Source organism: Heloderma suspectum, chromosome W (assembly GCF_057233095.1).
Source record: "Heloderma suspectum isolate Gila_16-S chromosome W, 16-S_ref, whole genome shotgun sequence".
Taxonomy (NCBI): domain Eukaryota; kingdom Metazoa; phylum Chordata; class Lepidosauria; order Squamata; family Helodermatidae; genus Heloderma; species Heloderma suspectum.
In genome coordinates this window covers 28,112,190-28,130,843 of record NC_139475.1, presented here as the reverse complement: position 1 = coordinate 28,130,843, position 18,654 = coordinate 28,112,190, and the positions used below count along the sequence as shown (strand labels likewise).

Genomic DNA, 18,654 nt, shown 5'->3' with positions numbered 1-18,654 from the left:
GGATAGAAGCAACACTTATGGTGCCTGATTGACGGCTGTGCGCGCGTGCGGTTTTCAAAAGCATCCCCACCCCAAATAACTCGATAGTCATGTCGCGAAAATTTTCAAAAAAGAGGACCCTTTTCGTCTTCTTCTCCCCTCCCCCTCCATTAATGCCTAGCTCTACGTGTTGAATTTCTCCCTGTCCTGATGTAGCAGCCATATCGGGGGTCAGACTAAGTAGCCTCATGCAGTCTCATGCTTCATGTTCTTGCTGAGCTCTTTCTCCCTCGAATATATTGTTGTAAGCTGACGAGACACAGGAATTCCTTGTCTTGTCAAAGGTCATACAATTGTATATCTTGTTCTCTGCTGTTCTCTTCTGTTCTCTCCTTATCATGGCTACCCTATAACCCAGTTCTTGTATTATGAACAATGGTGCTGGGAAAAGAAAGGTTGAGGACTGCAACCCCACGCGGGAGGGGGAGGAGGAGCCGTTTCCTATGTGTCACAGTGTCTATAAAAACAATGTGCTGATGTATTTCGGGGCTTCTGGCTCTTTGGAAATGATTCCAGCCTTAAGCCCACGCATTAAATAAAGAATCTCTTTTTCCTTCACTCCGTGGTCTCTCTGACTCTGGGTTCTGCAACATAAATGGTGCCGTGACTCGGATGTGGCAGGCTCTGACACAGAGAAGTGGCAGTTGCCTGCTCTTGATCGCCGCACCAGGAGGACGAGCTCGGCGCATGCCTCCCTTTCTTGGCGCCACCGACCTTTTTGTCGAGTGAATGGGAGAAAGCCTGCGCCGGGATCGCCCAAACGGCAGCGAGCAGCAAGAGAACCTTGGGAAGCGGAGGAAGGAACTTGAGCCCTGCCTGTATCGCAGCTGCAATTGAGTTGAAACCCACATTGGAAGCCTTCAGGAGAAAGGCAAGTATATGGGAAAAAGAGGGCCCCGCCTTTAGGGAGAAAGGCCACTGGGAAGAAAAAAAGAGGGCCCCGCCTTATGAAGAAGGTCAGTGTTGGTGGTATACGTATACAAAAAGAACCTACTCCTTGCGGGTAGAAGGGGGGCCTGATCACACCCCCGAGTGGGCGCCAGTACCCAGTACGCCAGTACTCAGTAGGAAGCTGGGGAAGCCACTTTCCGCTCTGGTAAAAAGTGGGAAAAGTGGGTGGCAGGGACATATGGATGCAGTGGAGAGATTGATGATGGTGTGAGTGGCTACTGCGGTTTCTGACGCATACCGTTGACCGTCCGGGTGCCCAGGCCAGTAGCAAAGTGCGTGGTGTGTAAAATCCTCTTGTGTCGGCCAGTGAGACCCCTTCCTCACTGACCAAATCCCCTTCCCTAATTGTGTCTGTCCTCAATTTAGGAGGGAGGCTATGGGAGGTGGGGGAAGCAAGACTTGCACCCCCTTGGGATGTATGTCAAACAAAAAAGGAAAAAGGTTTTTTTAAAAAGGATTCAGAATAGAGAGAGGAAACAGCAAAAAGCTCAAGGCCGAGCTGAGAGAAAAAAAAGAACAAGATCTGAGGCTGTTAATTAGAGAAATGTTGCAGGACAGCCTGGCTTTTAACGAAGCGTGAGAGTGTGAGGCCGAAGAAGTAGCTTTAGCCTAGCGCGCCAAGGGGGGGGGGGGAGGAGAATTGCCCACAACTTTCTGAGTTGTGCAACATCATCTCCTCGCCTAATTGAGATGAAATCCCTAAGAAATGGAAACTGAAAATGAAGACCCAGAAGATGAAGGCAAAATAGAAAATAAAGGTGAAGAATCAGCCCCCAGAGCACAGGCTAGACCCCTCTTCGAGTGGAAAGTGTGCCATAAGACTGGCCCAAAGCAGAATGAAGCGGAGAGACCACGCTGAAGATCTCTGTCAAGGTAGCTGTGTTTAGCTTTGAACTGTGTTAGAATTGCATAGAGCCTGTAGCTACTGACCATCGGCTATATGATTTCTGAAGAGCGTAACCGTTAAGCTTTTGCCGTGGGATTCCCTGCAATGAAGAAACCTCACTGATTTGAGTGTCCAGTGTTACACTGCCTAAGTGTGTGTGCTGAAGAAACCAAGAAACCAGACAGCATGTTCCTGGCCAAGCCAAAATCACGCTACTACCATGCTCCTGAAAGCTGCAATAAACTGTGTAAGCTGGGAGACCCAACCTGATTGAGAAGAAAAGAAGATATTGGAGCAACTGTCTTAAAAAACAATGAGATCTGTGCAGCTGGCTGGCTGACGCTGTCAGTGATGTTACAACTTTAAATTAAGACTGTTTTCCTGTTTGAGACCCCAGCGAAGAAAGCTGACCCGAGTTATTTGTTGCCTGTGCCAAAGCAAAGATTTAGCTGCCCTGTACCTCATCCTGTCCTGTTTTGAGCTTGGGATTTACAAATACAGACAAACTGAGAAGCTTGCCTTTAAAGTCCTGCAAATCACCCCACCGCCTCCCCGAAGATTAATGGCTGCCTGAAAAATGCAAGTATAAGGCGATGCCCATCACCCCCCAGCGTCCTGAGTTTTGGCACTCAGTGTTTCAGTGCTTTCGTGTACCAGGTTAGAAAAGAAAAAAAAAAGAATAAGTTTTTAAAATGTCTGTGAGAGAACCTGACAGAAGTAAAATAAAATTTACAGAGGAGTTGCCCAGGTTAAAGCGTCACGGCTAGAGAGCTGAGCTGTGCTGCTCTGTTTAGATAGAGGCCTTGCTAAAAAAAAGTTGAAGGCCCTTGTCTGTCAGAAGGGGTGTAGGGCCACACTTTCCCTTTTTAAACTGATGCAAAAGTGGAGAGCCTTTGCTGGAAACATCGCATCTTCATTGCCCAGAGCCTTCTCTGTTTGCCTCCATCATCATCTGGGCTTTTTAGAGACACTCTGCACATGGACTAAAATTTTAAATTGTCAAAGACTTGCCATGGACAGTGCTGTGAAGCTTTGGATAAACTTGAACTCTCATCGCTGTGGACCGATGTCTATGTTTGTAGTCAGCTCAGTGTACAGCAGGCTGAGTTTGATCTATGACTTTTAGATTTCCTTCTGCTAGAACTCATGCAGCATAGAGTTGCCGATGCAAAAATGGTGACCTAGAACTCTTTGCGTGTGTGGGTATGCCCGTCCCTTGATTTTAATGGGCCCTGAGCTTTCAGCCAGAAGAGCAGTATGATTGCTGGATCTGCTCCATCATGCCTTACCATGCAAAAAGTGTTTTCCATTCATTGTGTTAAATTGCAGAAAAAGTTTGTTGTATATATTTTATGATTTCTTAGATATCATAAAATATATGTGATATTTGCAGATTAGTGTTAGTTGCAACTCCAAATGATACTAAGTGTGGTTCCCAATGGATGACAAGGAAAGAAAGACAAAGGCAAGTAAAAAAGAAGGAAATAGAGAAAGTAGCAGACAGAGAAGGAAGAAAAAAAAAGAAGAAAGAAAAGGCAAGAGGCAAAGAAAAAAAACATTTGTAGAAAAGAAGTGTGGCCATAGTTGCCCCCAGGGTAAATTAAAAGCAGCTGATTGTGCCTGGAGCTTATTACCTGGGGTAAAGTAGCCACAATAATGTAATAGTTCTTTAAGATGAGAAAATGTAACTAGAAAAAGAAGAGCCTATCCCAAATGTGTGTCACTGAGACTAGTGTAAGGCAGAAAGGTTTAAGTAAGTGAGTTTAACTTAAAAAAGACAAATAAAGAGACAAGGCTGGTGCATGGAGCAGAAAGTTTTATATAAAAAGTTTGAAACATGATCTGCAATACAGGCAGATCAGCAAAGAAAAAGAAAGCAAAAAAAAGAGAAAAAATTTGTCTTCCCATACTAATAAATAAAAGTGTTATCAAGCACTTTGGGAAGCGAAGTTGTTTACAGGAAGCTGTGCCTGAGAACCAAACACTTCTAGCCTATGCTGGAAATGCTTGCTAGTGTTGTGCTGCCTCATGGGTAACATGTATGGTATAAAACCCATTGAGCCCAATAGCTCGTGGTTCAGAGAAGCTGTCTGATCCAACCATTAAGTACGCCTGTGTGCTGTAAGTTACCCAATAAAGTCTCCTTGTAAGTAAACCCCCCCGCTGGAATCCCAAAACACAAGTGGGGCTAGAGCGCCTCACCCAGTATCAAACCCTGCTGTTAGAAGCCATGAAGGCAGGTATGAAGAAGTCAGTTAATATGACCGAAGTGTCTAAAGTGCTGCAAGGTGCCACCGAGGCCCCAGAGCGTACTTGGAGCGTCTTTCAGATGCCTATCGCCAGTACACCCCCCTCGACCCAGAGGCCCAAGAAGACGTGGACGAGAGAAGAAAAGAAGAAGACCCAGCAGAGGCAGAAGATTCTTAAAAAAGAACCAGTGTGCCCAGTGTGGACAAGATGAACATTAGTGGCATGAATGCCCAAATAAAAGAAATCAAATGCAAAAGAGAAAACCAAAGGGGCCAGAATGGGCGAAGAGGGAGATAGCTTGAGAGGGGCCGTGAAATTGACTTCATAATTGACACTGGAGTGGCATCAAGAGCAAGCAAACGTTAGCCTTAAACAAGAAGTCCAAACACTGAGCGAAGTTCTTCAAGCCCAGCATCGCTTTGTCTTAGAAAATAAGCCATTCCCATCACAGAAGTTCATCCTGTCCAACCAAGAGTTAAAGTATGAGTTAAAGAGGGAAAAATAACCCTTTGACTCCCAGATGGAGAAGACTGAAAACTGTCATACTTTCCACCCCCGCAGCTATGAAAGCAGCTGGAGTTAAACCCTGGATACATTGGACACGAGTCAAGAGAGCGAGGGGGGGAGAGTAGACTGTAAACAGAAATCCTGAAAATCCTTTGAAAGGATTTCTTTCCTTTTCAAAAATCCTTTAAAAATCATTTTGAAAAAGCAGTAAGAAGACTCAGGCTAGACCTTACTGTGGACACCCCAGGAGACTGTCCCCCTGCATATGGTCAGACCTGCAACTGGAGAATTGAAGAAGGGGACTAGACCCTCCTGCAGCTTGCCAGGTGAATAGCTGCCCAGCGTACGGTCAGATCCCAAAGAAGATCAAACATGCGTGTTGTAGTGTTAGTAGTGTTGCATTGTGTTTCCTTAATAAGGTGCAAAAAGGGGGGTCTGCCCCTGGAAGGAGAAGTTTGTCCCAGTGATTTGCTGATAATTACTGGCTCCACCTGGCTAACATCACGAAAGTAAAACATTTTTGTTTGCCAAGAGGTATACCTGCAAACAGGCTTATTGGCTCTTGCCTAATACCTGTCTGTAGACATCCTGGGAAAATTCAAAAAGATACCATGTTAAGAGTTTATGGTGTAAGTTTAACTTATTCCCAAAATGCTAATTGGGGCGTGGTTGCAAAGATCCTACCCCCTACAGAGTTCACTCTACGCACCCCCATCATTGCTGAAACAAATGCTATGTGTGCACGAATGCTTAATTGTCAAAAATTTTCCAGAAAATATAAAGCTATCCCTGGCCCCCTTCCACTGTAATAAAATTCAAAACATATCTTTTAATGATGCCCACATACTTTTGCCTCATGGATGGTTTTAGACATGTAGTTCCCGCACTTGGTCATTCATTCCTGCCAACTTGTCTAATAACCACCCATGTTGCCTCAGCCGCCAATTGAACTGGTGCCAATTCTTCCCCTGTGGCCCAAGAAAATCCGTCGACGGCAGCCTCGAGCACTCCAACTAACTAAAAATTGTAATAGTCACGTGCAGTTATATTCTGACTCAGAATCATAGAATCATAGAATAGTAGGGTTGGAAGGGGCCTACAAGGCCATCGAGTCCAACCCCCTGCTCAATGCAGGAATCCAAGTCAGAGCATCCCTGACAAATGGCTGTCCAGCCTCGTCTTGAAGGCCTCCAGTGTGGGAGAGCCCACCACCTCCCCAGGTAATTGGTTCCATTGCCGTATTGCTCTGACACTCAGGAAGTTTTTCCTGATGTTCAGTCGGAATCTGGCTTCCTGTAACTTGAGCCCATTATTCCGTGTCCTGCACTCTGGGATGATCAAGAAGAGATCCTGGCCTTCTTCTCTGTGACAACCTTTCAAGTACTTGAAGAGCGCTATCATATCTCCCCTCAGTCTTCTCTTCTCAAGGCTAAACATGCCCAGTTCTTTCAGTCTCTCTTCATAGGGCTTTGTTTCCAGTCCCCTGATCATCTTTGTTGCCCTCCTTTGAACCCTCTCCAGCTTGTCTGCATCCTTCTTAAAGTGTGGTGCCCAGAACTGGACACAGTACTCCAGATGAGGCCTAACCAGTGCTGAGTAGAGGGGAACTAGTACTTCCCGGGATTTGGAAGCGATGCTTCTATGAATGCAGCCCAAAATAGCATTTGCCTTTTTTGCAGCCACATCACATTGTTGGCTCATATTCAGCTTGTGATCGACGACAATTCCAAGATCCTTCTCGCTCGTAGTGTGGTTGAGCCACGTATCCCCCATCTTGTAACTGTGCATTTGGTTTCTTTTTCCTAGGTGCAGAACTTGGCATTTGTCCCTATTAAATGCCATTCTGTTGTTTTCTGCCCAGCACTCCAGTCTATCCAGATCACTTTGAATTTTGTTTCTGTCTTCCAAAGTATTAGCTATCCCTCCCAATTTTGTGTCATCTGCAAATTTGATCAGCATTCCCTGCACCTCCTCCTCCAAGTCATTAATAAAAATGTTGAAGAGCACTGGGCCCAGGACTGAGCCCTGCGGTACCCCACTCGTTACCTCTCCCCAGCTTGAGAAGGTCCCATTGATAAGCACTCTTTGAGTTCGATTCTGTAGCCAACTGTGGATCCACCGGATCGTTGTTTCCTCTAGCCCACTTCGAGCTAGTTTGCTCATCAGGATATCATGGGGCACTTTGTCGAAAGCTTTGCTGAAGTCGAGGTATATGATGTCTACAGCATTCCCACGGTCTACAAGGGAGGTGACTTGATCAAAAAATGAGATCAGATTTGTCTGGCAGGACTTGTTTTTGACAAATCCATGTTGGCTTCGAGTAATCACGGCATTGTTGTCAAGGTGCTTCCAGATGGATTGCTTTATGATCTGCTCCAGAATTTTCCCAGGGATTGATGTCAGACTGACTGGTCTGTAAAAAAAAATTGGCCTTAGCAATGTCACTGGTTGGGGTTCCAGGTTTAGCCTCGGCTGATGGTCTGGAGATCAACCGGTTAGCTTGCAGCTTAGCCAAAAGCATAAATGCCACCTCACGAGCATTGTCATTGTTAAATAAAGAGTTGCGTGATCTAAGAGGTGCAGTTCTAGAAAATAGAGCTGGTATAGATTACCTCTTCCTTCTTCATCATTTAAGTTGTGAGACACACCAAAAGCTCTGTTGTTTTAACTTAACTGATAATGGCAATGCTGTAGATGAACAAATCAACAAGCTGCACAATATAGTAGCTAACAAAGCAATAAGACAAAACAATTAGCTAAATTAGTTAACCCCTTGGCTTCCAGATCTTAGCTGATTTAAAGCATTGTTCATCCTAATTCTACCAGTGTTGTTCATAGAGATACTGTTATGTCTCTGCGTTCCTTGTCTTATGCGCTGTTTAACCAATCTGGTTTATGTCTCAGCTAGTAAAACTGCTGCCCTCTACGCTCTAATAGCCCAACAAAAGGCTAAATAATATGTATGTCACAAAAAGCTTTGTATAGTTATCAGAAATGCTATAATTGTAATGAAATTATGCATTTAAGGGGGGAATGTAGCAGCCATATCGGGGGTCAGACTAAGTAGCCTCATGCAGTCTCATGCTTCATGTTCTTGCTGAGCTCTTTCTCCCTCGAATATATTGTTGTAAGCTGACGAGACACAGGAATTCCTTGTCTTGTCAAAGGTCATACAATTGTATATCTTGTTCTCTGCTGTTCTCTTCTGTTCTCTCCTTATCATGGCTACCCTATAACCCAGTTCTTGTATTATGAACAATGGTGCTGGGAAAAGAAATGTTGAGGACTGCAACCCCACGCGGGAGGGGGAGGAGGAGCTGTTTCCTATGTGTCACAGTGTCTATAAAACCAATGTGCTGATGTATTTTGGGGCTTCTGGCTCTTTGGAAATGATTCCAGCCTTAAGCCCGCACGTTAAATAAAGAATCTCTTTTTCCTTCACTCCGTGGTCTCTCTGACTCTGGGTTCTGCAACACTGATAAGGCATTGGGTAGGGAAATCGAGGCTTTTTCAAGCAGGAGATGTCAAAAGCATTGATCTTTTCTCTCTCTCTTCTGGATTCTGATTGTACTGTTACAAAAATTGTGTCCTGTCCCTGGCAGACTTGTCCAATTTGTCTACCCAGAACGGGAGGAGGCAGAGGTCTGGTCCAACACGGTCTTATTCTGCAGAATAAGGCAGCCCTTGGGGCTAATGCACCAGCAGAGATGGCAATCAAGTAGTGTGATCCAGAAGCTTATATACACAAGCCTCTGGGGGCTGCGTTACGCTTGCGCTCCACTAACCTGTTTGTCTAGCGGAGAAGGAGACGGGAAGCAGGCCACGCCTTTCACATACTCGGGCATGCGCAGAGAGGGGCAGCGGGGAGATGGTCGTGTGCTCTAACGTAAACACAGTCTCGGCATTCCTGAGTCTCTGATCAGGCGCTGTGTCTCTGTCAGTGTGGCAGTCTCACACAGAAGTGGATTAGACATAAAAAAAAGTAAAGGTGTCCCCAACCAGTCGTGTCCGACTCTAGGGTGTGGTGCTCATCTCCATTTCTGAGCCGAAGAGCCAGCGCTGTCCGAAGATGCTTCCGTGGTCATGTGGCCGGCATGACTGAACACCGAGGTGCACGGAACGCTGTCACCTTTCCCACCGAAGCGGTGCCTATTTAGCTACTCACAATTCCTTGCTTTCGAACTGCTAGGTTGGCAGGAGCTGGGACTGAAGACGGGAGCTCACTCCGTCACGCGGCACTCGGGTCTCGAACTGCTGTGACCTCCCGGTCTGCAGTTCAGCGTCTTAACCACTAAGCCACCGCGGCCCTTGGATTAGACATAGCCTAGCTTATAAAATCATGGGATAACAGCCACATTACGACTGAAATTTCCATAACACTCCCCGCTCAAAAGGCTTTTCTCAAATCTTATACCTCTCCTTGGTCCAGCACTTAAAGGCGCAAACCATCATCAATAGTATTATAACAAACAGAGCTGCGCCAATCACAAGTTGTTTCAACCATGCAAAATCAGGGAGCCAAGAAGTCAATCATAACTAAGGATCACTTGCCCCTGGATAGTTCTGTCTGATCATATCTTGTAACTTGGCAATTTCATCTTCTACGGTTTTGTTTAAATCATGGAACTTTACACCCTTGCTTTACTAAGGTGCAGAAACTACCTTGATGTGCTAAGAGATAATCCAAAACAAACTTATGTTGTGCCACTTGCTGGTTGAGATCCTCAATTTCAGATTGCATGGCCCTTACTATTATGGCTGTGGCACTGACGGTTTTCTCTAAGCGGCAAGTGAAGCCTAGGATGCTTTTTCTGTTCTAGCTACCAGAATGTTGACAACAAAAACACATTCTCTTGGTGTAAGACTGGAATTTGAACTTTTTGTTCAATTCATCAGGAACCCTTGAAAAGAGAGTGCCCTCTTTCTGTAGAGCTCCAACTATTACCTGCGGTTCTCTAATCAAGGCAGGCAACAAAGTGAAGTCTCTGACAGTTGATGGGTGTTAGTAATAAAGAACAGAATCATCTCTATTCTGCTTAAACATAAGCTCAGCATGCCTCTTAAACTAATTTGTTTTTACTCGAGTGGGGAGTGTTAAGACAACTAAACTTAAGAAGGAAAGAATAATGCGCATGAGTAAGCGTTAGGGGCCCCTTCATGGATCACTGCCTTGTTGTGGCGAAGGGGCTTGCATAACTCAGTGAAGCCATAAGCTATGCCGTGCAGGGCCACCCAAGACGGACAGCTGGAGGTGGAGGTGGTCAAACATGAGATGGCAAGATTGAACATCGACATCTTGGGAATCAGCGAACTAAAATGGACAGGCATGGGCGAATTTAATTCAGGTGACCATCATATCTACTATTGTGGGCAAGAATCCCTTAGAAGAAATGGAGTAGCACTCATAGTCAACAAAAGGGTGGGAAAAGCAGTACTGGGGTACAATCTTAAAAATGATAGAATGATCTCAGTACGAATCCAAGGCAAACCATTCAACATCACAGTAATTCAAGTCTATGCCCCAACCACTGAGGCCGAAGAAGCTGAGGTTGATCGGTTCTATGAAGACCTACAACACCTTCTAGAACTAACACCAAAAAAAGATGTCCTCTTCATCATAGGGGATTGGAATGCTAAAGTAGGAAGTCAAGAAATCACTGGGATAACAGGCAGGCATGGCCTTGGTGTACAAAATGAAGCAGGACAAAAGCTAATAGAGTTTTGCCAAGAGAACACGCTGATCATAGCAAACACTCTTTTCCAACAGCACAAGAGGCGACTCTACACATGGACGTCACCAGATGGTCAATATCGAAATCAGATTGATTATGTCCTTTGCAGCCAAAGATGGAGAAGCTCCATACAGTCAGTAAAAACAAGACCTGGAGCTGACTGTGGCTCAGATCATGAGCTGCTTCTTGCAAAATTTCGGCTTAAATTGAAGAACGTCGGGAAAACCAATAAACCGTTCAGGTATGACCTAAATCATATCCCTGATGAATATACAGTGGAGGTGAGGAATAGATTTCAGGGATTAGACCTGATAGACAGAGTGCCTGAGGAACTATGGACGGAGGTCCGTAACATTGTTCAGGAGGCAGCAACAAAATCCGTCCCAAAGAAAAAGAAATGCAAAAAAGCCAAGTGGCTGTCTGATGAGGCTTTACAAGTAGCTCACGAAAGAAGGGAAGCGAAAAGCAAGGGAGAAAGGGGAAGATATACCCAACTGAATGCAGAGTTCCAGAGAATAGCAAGGAGAGACAAGAAGGCCTTCTTAAATGAACAATGCAAAGAAATCGAGGAAAACAACAGAATGGGAAAGACTAGAGATCTCTTCAAGAAAATTGGAGATCTCAAGGGAACGTTTTGTGCAAAGACGGGCATGATAAAGGACAAAGAAGGCAGGGACCTAACAGAAGCAGATGAGATTAAGAAGAGGTGGCAAGAATACACAGAAGAACTATACAGGAAAGATCTGAATGTCCCTGATAGCCATGATAGTGCGGTCACTGAACTTGAGCCGGACATCCTCGAGAGTGAAGTCAAGTGGGCCTTAGGAAGCATTAGTAACAACAAAGCTAGCGGAGATGACAGTCTCCCAGCTGAGCTATTTAAAATCCTAAAAGATGATGCTGTTAAAGTGCTGCATTCAATATGCCAACAAATCTGGAACACTCAACAGTGGCCACAAGACTGGAAAAGGTCAGTTTACATTCCAATTCCAAAGAAGGGCAACGCCAAAGAGTGTTCAAACTACCGCACAATTGCGCTCATTTCACATGCCAGCAAGGTGATGCTCAAAATCCTACAAGCTAGGCTTCAGCAGTATGCGAACCGAGAACTACCGGAAGTACAAGCTGGGTTTCGAAGAGGCAGAGGAACTAGAGATCAAATCGCCAACATTCGCTGCATCATGGAGAAAGCAAGAGAATTCCAGAAAAACGTCTATTTCTGCTTCATTGACTACGCTAAAGCCTTTGATTGTGTGGATCACAACAAACTGTGGCAAATTCTTAAAGTGATGGGAGTACCAGACCACCTTACCTGTCTCCTGAGAAACCTGTACGAGGGTCAAGAAGCAACAGTAAGAACCAGACATGGAACAACCGATTGGTTCAAAATTGGGAAAGGAGTACGACAAGGCTGCATATTGTCACCCTGCTTATTTAACTTATATGCAGAGTACATCATGAGAAATGCCGGATTGGATGAATCAGAGGTCGGAATTAAGATTGCCGGGAGAATTATCAACAACCTCCGATATGCAGACGATACCACCCTAATGGCAGAAAGCGAAGAGGATCTCAAGAGCCTCTTGTTGAGGGTGAAAGAGGAGAGTGCAAAAGCTGGTTTGAAACTCAACATTAAAAAAACTAAGATCATGTCATCTGGCCCTATCACTTCCTGGCATATAGAAGGGGAAGAAATGGAAGCAGTGACAGATTTTACTTTCTTGGGCTCCAAGATCACGGCAGATGGTGACTGTAGCCATGAAATTAAAAGACGCTTGCTCCTTGGGAGGAAAGCTATGGCAAACCTAGACAGCATAGTAAGAAGCAGAGACATCACCTTGCCGACAAAGGTTCGTATAATCAAAGCTATGGTTTTCCCAGTAGTAATGTATGGCTGTGAGAGCTGGACTATAAGGAAGGCTGAGCGCCGAAGAATTGATGCTTTCGAACTGTGGTGCTGGAGAAGACTCTTACGAGTCCCCTGGACTGCAAGGAGGTCAAATCAGTCCATCCTAAAGGAAATCAACCCTGACTGCTCATTGGAAGGACAGATAATGAAGCTGAAGCTCCAATATTTTGGCCACCTAATGCGAAGAGAAAACTCCCTGGAAAAGACCCTGATGCTGGGAAAGACTGAAGGCAAAAGGAGAAGGGGACGGCAGAGGATGAGATGGCTAGATAGCATCACGGATGCAATGAATATGAACTTGAGCACACTCCGGGAGAGAGCGCAGGACAGGAAGGCCTGGCGTGCTATGGTCCATGGGGTCACGAAGAGTCGGACACGACTGAACGACTGAACAACAACAAAAGCGTTAGGGGAAAGCTCTCTCTTGAACAAATACTTGAGTCCCTCTAGTGGTTCGCTACTCCAACGGTGGTCTTCAGGTGGGTCAGCTTCTGGTGTGACCCCCTCTGGTGAGTGGTGAGCAGGATCTGGAACGGACCCTTCTACTTCTTGGTCAGTGGTTCGTCTTTCTAGGACTGGATCAGCACCCAATCACCGGGATTGAAATTATGCACTGGAGTGTCCAAAGGCAAGGATTGGTGTGGTGCTGCAAACCTGAGAAGACAAGACAAAACAGACTGCAAGGCAGTAACATATTCTTGGATCTCTAAAGCTCTTACGTCTAAATTCACATTTAAGCTATCAGCCATAGGCAATATCTGAGGTGGGTGCCCATACAACATTTGAAAAGGTGTCAATTTAATACTTCCCCTGGGGGTGCACCGTATTTGAGTCAAGGCGATTGGCAAGGCCTGTGGCCATTTCAACTTAGTCTCTGACTTTAGGGTGCGGTTCATCCTCTCAACTTGACCTGAGCATTGAGGTCTCCAGGGGGAGTATAGCTTCTAGTTAATTTGTAGTGCCTGGGCCACTGCTCGCATCACCTGTCTAACAAAATGGGGCCCCTGATCGGATTCAATTTTTTCAGGTTACAAGAACCTAGGGACTACTTCTTTTAACAGGATCTTGGCTACTGTCTGTGCGGTGGCTGTGTGAGTTGGGTAGGCTTCAACCCATCTAGTCAATTGGTCTACTGTTACTAGCAGGTACCGATAGCCATGAGTCTGGGGCAAGTCTGAAAAGTCAATTTTGAAGTCTCTGCAAAGGATAGTAGGCCCATGGGCGACCTCTCATTTGAGCTGGGGGCTTAGACATCTTTGGATCGTTTTTGAGGCACAAAGGGCAATTAGCCACCGCTCTCTGGGTTTCAGCATACAATCTTGGGGCCACAGTGTGTCTCACGAGTAGATCTATCGCAGTTCTTCTTAAATGCGTAGTCTGGTGCAAGTCTCTTACTATAAAACTCAAAAGAGGCTTGGGTATGAATACTTTGCCTCTCGGGACTACCCACCATCCATCTTCAGTTTGTTTTACCTTGTATTCAAGGGCTTTTTCATTTTCAGCGGGGGAATAAATTGGAGCCACGTCTGTGCTCAAGTATGGGATTAGGGCTCCTTCATGATATACTTCTTCACCTCTCATCTGTGCTGCTCCTTTTGCAGCCTTATCTGCCAAAGCATTGCCTTTTCTTTCTTCAGGAACGGCACTCTTTCTGTGTGCTCTCACGTGCACCACAGCTGCTACTTTTGGCTTCATCAAGGCATCTAAAGGTTTCATGATCTGGGGTCTGATAAGGCTAAAGCAGGCGGTGATATCAAGGCTTGCTTCAGTTTAAGAAAAGCCTTTTCTGTTTCAGTTGTCCACTTCCAGTGGGTAATATTTTTGTCAAAGCTTCATACAGGGGCTTCGCCTTCTTTTTTATAATCAGGTCAGTCAAACGTTTCAGTCCTTTTTGACTGCTAATGACAAAGGGTATTGTTTAACCTTTATCGATTGAGCTCTGTGCTTAAGGTCAGTCTGTGCAGGCCTAACAAACTCTGCCCTGGCAGGCGCCTTTTTGCTTACACTCTCTTAGGGGCTTTGCTCGCCACAAGGACACTCTGGTATTGGTCTTTTGCAAGTTTGGCAACTTGATAACTATCTTGTTATCTTCAAAGAAAATCTCTGCTTGTAATTTTTGTCAACAAATCTCGACTGAGCAGTGCAACTGGGCATCTTTCAGACACAACGAATTCATGCAATAGGTCGCTCTTGGGTCAGTAAGTCTCATTCTTTCTTTTCTTTTTACTCTTATTGTAACTAAAGGGTTCTTCAGAGCCAAGCAGCCCTTCAGGGTGGAGGTTTTGGACCCTGGTCTTCGTCAGTCTGGTTCTTCTCTTTTTATGGCTACCACGGCCCCCCCTCTTCTTCTGCCTCTTCAGCTTCGGGCAGTTTTTTTCTGCCAATGTCTTTTTCTCTTTGCAATAGGCACACTCATCTTTCTGACTTGCCTGTTCTGCAGATCATGTTTCAAACTCTCTGTGCCATGCACCAGCTTTAACTCTCTACTTGTCTTCTCTGCAAGTTAGGCTCTTTGCCATTGTCTCAACAGAAACGCACTTAAACCTTCTTATTCATCTCAACGACACACATTTGGGATAAGCTCCCTTTTCTTTCTAGTCACATTTTCTCATCTTAAAGAACTCTTACATTATTGTGGCTACTTCACTTCTAGGTAATGGGCTCTAGGCATCAGCTGCTTCCAATTCACCCTGGAGGCAACCATGGCCACGCTTTTTCTGTACAAATGTTCTTTCTCTGAGTTCTGAAATCCCTCTTCAAGCCTTTATCTGCCCAATCAGGGGCTCGCCCTGTGACTGCTGCTGCAATCAAAACTGCATTCTGTCTAGCCTTTTTATCTGCTCCCTTCTTCTGCCTTGTCTGCTACTTACTCTATCTCTCTTCACACCTTTTTTCTTTGCCTTGGGTGGCACTAACATAGTTGCAACTAACAGCAAAGACGTTTTGCAAATATCACATCATTGAAATCTAACACCATGACTGGAGAACATTTGTTTTGCATCGTAGGGCATGGTGCAGCAGATCTAGCAATCATACCGCTCCTCCGGCTGCATGGTCAGGGCCCATCAAGATCAAGGGAAGGGCATTCTCATGCATGCAAAGAGTTCCAAGCCACCATTTTTGCATCGGCAACTCCACGCTGCATGAGTTCTGGCAGAGTGTCAGAACAGTTCAGATTTTGAGAAAGAGCTGGAACACGTGGGGCAGGAATTTTTTCAGGCTTCAGAGGCACAGCTGGACAGAGAGGCCCTCTCTTTATACAGCTCTGTGAGTGATGGCAGACAGGGGGAGGCGAGGGAAAGACAACCTGGACTCTTTAGACACAAGGTGCAGACACAAGCGAGAAATTGCAGGGGCTGAGCTTCCGCGCTCTGCCCGATTGGCTCGGCATTAACAGCTGCGCCTAGAGGTGTCACAGGAGAGGGGGAACTTCTCCTCTCACCTCTTAAGTTAAGAGAATTTGCTGCCCTGTTTTTTTCTAGATGGAAACCAACTCTCATAGTTTCTCTTTGAACTTTTTGAAGGCTGTTTCCCACTTCCGTGCTCCCGCTTTCAGTACCCTGATATCCCGGTATTTCCCCTTAACGTGCTCTGATTTTCCACCTTCCCTACCGTATCCGGTCGCAGTCCCCTCGTCCATATACGGCGGTGTTTGTATTTCCCCCCTGTCCAATCACAGCTCTCGACAGCCCCATGTCTTCTTCTGGCTACCGATCGCATAGCTTCCTCAGCAGCCCCCATTTCCTCAGCAGCAAGCAAAGGGCTGGATGTGCGCGCTCAGAAGCTAAGCGGGGTCGGCCCCGGTCAGTAGTTGGATGGGCGCCTGCCTGGGAATCAGGCTTCCTGCACTAAGCAGGGGGTTGTTCTATCCCTTCAAATGAGACTAAGTCTTACCCCCTCCTATCCCCCGCTCAGGGTGTTTTTTCTAAAATTAAGGCGTTATCCTCGCAGAATCGGGGCTACTCCACGATGTTTCTTTTTTTTTTTAATTAAGGCATGATCTTGGCAAATTTGAAGTTGTGAAGCTATCTTTGCTAGCATTGCAGTTTTATACAGAGGTAGAACACATACAAAAATCTAGCTACATAGAACAGCTTAAGCTAAGCTAGACATATTAAAGCTGAAATTTCTATAACATTACTATGGAGATCTTTCTTTACTCCCCTGTTCAAATGATAATTGTTTTAAAAAGCAAAAACAGCATTTATTAATATTAATATTAATGTAATGATTAACAATCTCCCACTGGTCCTTCCTCGTGTTGATATTAGTGTGTATGCAGATGTCTCTGTGATCTGGACGTGTAGTAGGTCTTTGCAAGCTGCTGTTTCGAGACTAAATTTGGCTCTGAACAAAGTAGAGGAATGGAGATGTGAGGGAAAAACTGGAGGCTAAAATTTCAGGGTCCCTGGTACTGGGTACCTAGGCACACTTACTTTAAACAGCCTGAGTTTGGCCCTGATGTGGTAGGTGAGGTTCCTTTGGGGACTGAGACTAGAGTGTTCACATTCACCCAGATTTACTTAAATTCTATAAATAAGGATTAAAACAATGACATAAACTAAATCCATTTATTAAAGAAAGGCAAAGAAAAGTTTAATCAACCAAGCAAAGCCATACTCACACTTTACCAAGAACCATACAGGGACTCTCTCTCCTACTCCAAACCCTGGCTTCAACCATGGGCTATAACATAGACCACAGTGTAGCAGGCTCGGCCCAGAGTAAAGAAAGAAGACCCAGATCTGTTCCATGTACCCCATTATATATCCTCTCAAAGTTGGTGTCCTCCCCTCTAATAAAAAGGTAAAGGCGTCCCCAGCCAGTTGTGTCCGACTCTAGGGTGCGGTGCTCATCCCCGTTTCTGAGCCGAAGAGCCAGCGCTGTCCGAAGACGCTTCCGTGGTCATGTGGCCGGCATGACTGAACACCCAGGTGCACGGAACGCTGTTACCTTTCCCACCGAGGTGGTACCTATTTAGCTACGTGCAATTTCTTGCTTTTGAACTGCTAGGTTGGCAGGAGCTGGGACTGAAGACGGGAGCTCACTCCGTCACGCGGCACTTGGGTCTCGAACTGCTGTCCTACCTTCCGGTCTGCAGTTCAGCGTCTTAACCACTAAGCCACCGCAGCCCACCCCCCTCTAATACATATTCTAAAATCTTTACAACTATTGGTCCATGTCATCCTATACATCCCATCTCATGACACATTTCCCAAATATTCCCTCCTACCTCTTGTTTACTACGTAACAGGTCTAAGTTCTCCTTTTATGTGGTCAACAGCTCCTTTTTTCCTTTCCTTTATTTCCAGACGGGGGAATCCCAAACCATAACATGTTCTTGTCTATGACCACTTACCTTTTACCCAGTTTCCTTATAAGGAAGACACAGTTGATAAGGTTGGAAGGTTATCAAAACATCCCTCATCAGCATGTACATTGCTTTTAATAGAGTGGATCTTACTCCCCTACTTGCCCTGTTGCCCATTAGCTGTAACCCCCTCCCCATATTGAGCTCAAATGTAAATTACAAGGCCCAAGAAAATCCTTACAGGGAAATTCCTGGGGCTTTCGGTTTTCCCTTAGTAAAACTGTCAGGATGGTCTTCTGCTGTCGGGTGGTTGCCTCTCATATGATAGTGCTCTTCAAGTGCTTGAAAGGTGGTCCCAGAGAGGAAGGCCGGGATCTCTTCTCGATCAGCCCAGAGTGCAGGACACGGAATAATGGGCTCAAGTGACAGGAAGCCAGATTCCGGCTGAACATCAGGAGAAACGTCCTGACTATTAGAGCAGTACGACAATGGGACCCATGACCTGGGGAGGCGGTGGGCTCTCCCACACTGGAGGCCTTCAAGACGAGGCTGGACAGCCACCTGCCGGGCATGCTCTGACTTGGATTCCTGCATTGAGCAGGGGGTTGGACTCGATGGCCTTGTAGACCCCTTCCAAGCCTACTATTCTATGATTCTATGATGCTCAACTTCAAGTGGTGCCTACTTCTAAGTTTCTAGGAGTAATTTTTGGCCAAAAGTTAACTTGGAAAGCACACATAGACTTAACACTTAAAAAGTGTAGTCTTCGGATAAATATGCTGAAAACAGTATCTGGAAGTACCTGGGGAGCAGATAAGAAAACTGTACTGATGTTTTATCGAGCCTGTATTTGACCATTATTGGATTAAGGTTGCCGGGCTTATGGCTCAGCCTCTCCCACTTCGTTCCATCAATTAGATAACGTATAGTCAAGGGCATTAAGAATTATTAATGGTGCTTTTGTTACCACTCCTTGTACTGTTCTACAGGGAGCTAGTGGAGAATGGCCCAACGACCTTCGTGGTGAATTCCTGGATCCAATGTTATGGGATAAGTTAGGTATGCCACA

At 45.5% G+C, this 18,654-nt stretch overlaps 2 protein-coding genes across 2 annotated transcripts in view; both read left to right on the top strand.

Moving 5' to 3' along the window:
- Positions 1-18,654, top strand: part of LOC146333946 (uncharacterized) — a 96,943-nt gene that overhangs the window by 29,889 nt on the left and 48,400 nt on the right. The gene's annotated exons all lie outside the window — the stretch shown is intronic.
- Positions 980-18,654, top strand: part of LOC146333947 (mucin-16-like) — a 46,162-nt gene continuing 28,487 nt past the window's right edge. Inside the window, exon 1 of the mRNA XM_084825008.1 lies at positions 980-4,959. The gene's annotated coding sequence lies outside the window, so the exon portion shown is untranslated. The remainder of the gene's footprint in view (positions 4,960-18,654) is intronic.